The 3,958-nt window shown below is 34.4% G+C and overlaps 1 non-coding gene across 1 annotated transcript; it reads left to right on the top strand.

Moving 5' to 3' along the window:
- The first annotated feature begins 448 nt into the window (after positions 1-448).
- TRNAS-ACU (transfer RNA serine (anticodon ACU)) lies at positions 449-522 on the top strand. The gene has a single exon. It is a non-coding gene; the product is annotated as a tRNA-Ser (tRNA).
- Positions 523-3,958: the final 3,436 nt, after the last annotated feature.

The raw sequence follows: 3,958 nt of genomic DNA, 5'->3' as shown, positions 1-3,958 counted from the left end.
TGTTTTTGTCAATTACCATTTTAATAATAGGGTAAAGAAAATTAAGTGGATTTTTGAAAGAAAACAATACTGTCAATATACTATTAAAACAAATTAAAATGGTAAAAGTTATTGTACTTTAAGTAAAAATAAAAGAGCAAAAATATCAATCCCAGTTTTGATTACTTAAATTAAAAAAAAAATGCATAGAGCAAAGGATAGTTTCAATCTGCCTACCTCTGGGTTAGGGGCCCAGCATGCTTCCATTGCAGTACTCTGCTGCACATGTAAGTGCAAGAGATCCTGAAGCACTCAGTCATCATGGGAAAGTACCAATGTGTTTCTTCGTTGGTTGATGGAAGAAACATCTTACAAAAACTCTCCAGATTATTGACTTTTTAAAGTTTTTCTAGGAAACGTTCTAGATGTATGCTTATTAGCCTTTGTCAGTATGTACTTTTTACAAAGTGTCTCTGTGGCGCAATCGGTTAGTGTGTCTGGCTACTAACCAAAAGGTTGGTGGTTCAATCCCACCCAGGGACGTAACGTAATTGACCTTGTTATCAGATTTTGGTGATCTTTAAGTAGACAAGTCAAAATTTCAAACCCCTTGTTATGGTGTAGGGTACCTGGCCTTCTCTGATGTAATCAGAGTTAGATTTGATTTAGTGATTTTATAAAAACAGATAGGAAGCACAATTTAGCAGTGGGTTGCAGAGAAAAAGAAATATGCTGGCAAAAAAAATTAAATTGAGTGATTAAACAGCTCTTCATTTTCTGGCTTTATTTTTATGCTAACAAATTTGTTCTCTGAAAAGTGTCCACAAAGCCAAGTCTCTGATTAACACCTTTGTAGGGATGGTTTTTCACCTATTACTAAATTAAACTTGCTTCATTGGAAAGGCAGCAAGATGCATCCTCATTTCAATTTCTACTGAAATAATACAGGTTGACACCAGGAAACATTAACGCCACTGCATCCTTGCTGCTTTCTCATGTGGAAGTCTGTTTAATGTGAAAACAAGGTGATATCTAATTAGCACACAGGTAAGGAATTAAGAAAATCTTTATTTAAGGGTGAAGATGTTTCTCACAAAATCGTTGCCCCAATGCATCATTGAAATTCAAGCTGGAAAGATGATTTTAATATATCACTTGTACATTTTGTATTGCTCTTCTGGTGACAATGTAGTTTGTTTTTGTCAATTACCCTTTTAATAATAGGGTAAAGAAAATTAAGTGGATTTTTTAAAGAAAACTATACTGTCAATATACTATTCAAACAAATTAAAATGGTAAAAGTTATTGTACTTCAAGTAAAAATAAAAGAGCAAAAATATAAATCCCAGTTTTGATTACTTAAATTAACAAAAAAAATGCATATAGCAAAGGATAGTTTCAATCTGCCTTCCTCTGGGTTATGGGCCCAGCATGCTTCCATTGCAGTACTCTGCTGCACATGTAAGTGCAAGAGATCCTGAAGCACTCACTCATCATGGGAAAGTACCAATGTGTTTCTTCATTGGTTGATGGAAGAAACATCTTACAAAAACTCTCCAGATTATTGACTTTTTAAAGTTTTTCTAGGAAACGTTCTAGATGTATGCTTATTAGACTTTGTTAGTATGTACTTTTTGCAAAATGTCTCTGTGGCGCAATCGGTTAGTGTGGCCGGCTACTAACCAAAAGGTTGGTGGTTCAATCCCAACCAGGGACGTAACTGACCTTGTTATCAGATTTTGGTGATCTTTAAGTAGACAAGTCAAAATTTCAAACCCCCTGTTATGGTGTAGGGTACCTGGCCTTCTCTGATGTAATCAGAGTTAGATTTGATTCAGTGATTTTATAAAAACAGCTAGGAAGCACAATTTAGCAGTGGGTTGCAGAGAAAAAGAAATATGCTGGCAAAAAAAATCCAATTGAGTGATTAAACAGCGCTTCATTTTCTGGCTTTATTTTTATGCTAACAAATTTGTTCTTTGAAAAGTGTCCACAAACCCAAGTCTCTGATTAACACCTTTGTAGGGATGGTTTTTCACCTATTACTAAATTAAACTTGCTTCATTGGAAAGGCAGCAAGATGCATCCTCATTTCAATGTCTACTGAAATAATACAGGTTGACACCAGGAAACATTAACACCACTGCATCCTTGCTGCTTTCTCATGTGGAAGTCTGTTTAATGTGAAAACAAGGTGATATCTAATTAGCACACAGGTAAGGAATTAAGAAAATCTTTATTTAAGGGTGAAAATGTTTCTCACAAAATCGTTACCCCAATGCATCATTGAAATTCAAGCTGGAAAGATGATTTTAATATATCACTTGTACATTTTGTATTGCTCTTCTGGTGACAATGTAGTTTGTTTTTGTCAATTACCATTTTAATAATAGGGTAAAGAAAATTAAGTGGATTTTTAAAAGAAAACAATACTTTCAATATACTATTAAAACAAATTAAAATGGTAAAAGTTATTGTACTTTAATGAAAAATAAAAGAGCAAAAATATCAATCCCAGTTTTGGATTACTTTAATTAACAAAAAAAATGCATATAGCAGAGGATAGTTTTAATCTGCCTACCTCTGGGTTATGGGCCCAGCATGCTTCCATTGCAGTACTTTGCTGCACATTTAAGTGCAAGAGATCCTGAAGCACTCACTCATCATGGGAAAGTACCAATGTGTTTCTTCGTTGGTGGATGGAAGAAACATCTTACAAAAACTCTCCAGATTATTGACTTTTTAAAGTTTTTCTAGGAAACGTTTTAGATGAATGCTTATTAGCCTTTGTCAGTATGTACTTTTGCAAAGTGTCTCTGTGGCGCAATCAGTTAGTGTGTACGGCTATAAACCAAAAGGTTGGTGGTTCAATCCCACCCAGGGACGTAATTGACCTTGTTATCAGATTTTGGTGATCTTTAAGTAGACAAGTCAAAATTTCAAACCCCCTCTTATGGTGTAGGGTACCTGGCCTTCTCTGATGTAATCAGAGTTAGATTTGATTCAGTGATTTTATAAAAACAGCTAGGAAGCACAATTTAGCAGTGGGTTGCAGAGAAAAAGAAATATGCTGGCAAAAAAATCCAATTGAGTGATTAAACAGCTCTTCATTTTCTGGCTTTATTTTTATGCTAACAAATTTGTTCTCTGAAAAGTGTCCACAAAGCCAAGTCTCTGATTAACACCTTTGTAGGGATGGTTTTTCACCTATTACTAAACTAAATTTGCTTCATTGGAAAGGCAGCAAGATGCATCCTCATTTCAATGTCTACTGAAATAATACGGGTTGACACCAGGAAACATTAACGCCACTGCATCCTTGCTGCGTTCTCATGTGGAAGTCTGTTTAATGTGAAAACAAGGTGATATCTAATTAGCACACAGGTAAGGAATTAAGAAAATCTTTATTTAAGGGTGAAGATGTTTCTCACAAAATCGTTGCCCCAATGCATCATTGAAATTCAAGCTGGAAAGATGATTTTAATATATCACTTGTACATTTTGTATTGCTCTTCTGGTGACAATGTAGTTTGTTTTTGTCAATTACCATTTTAATAATAGGGTAAAGAAAATTAAGTGGATTTTTGAAAGAAAACAATACTGTCAATATACTATTAAAACAAATTAAAATGGTAAAAGTTATTGTACTTTAAGTAAAAATAAAAGAGCAAAAATATCAATCCCAGTTTTGATTACTTAAATTAAAAAAAAAATGCATAGAGCAAAGGATAGTTTCAATCTGCCTACCTCTGGGTTAGGGGCCCAGCATGCTTCCATTGCAGTACTCTGCTGCACATGTAAGTGCAAGAGATCCTGAAGCACTCAGTCATCATGGGAAAGTACCAATGTGTTTCTTCGTTGGTTGATGGAAGAAACATCTTACAAAAACTCTCCAGATTATTGACTTTTTAAAGTTTTTCTAGGAAACGTTCTAGATGTATGCTTATTAGCCTTTGTCAGTATGTACTTTTTACAAAGT

Source organism: Pseudophryne corroboree, unplaced genomic scaffold, assembly GCF_028390025.1.
Source record: "Pseudophryne corroboree isolate aPseCor3 unplaced genomic scaffold, aPseCor3.hap2 scaffold_2519, whole genome shotgun sequence".
Lineage (NCBI taxonomy): Eukaryota > Metazoa > Chordata > Amphibia > Anura > Myobatrachidae > Pseudophryne > Pseudophryne corroboree.
This window is presented reverse-complemented; position numbering and strand designations above follow the sequence as displayed.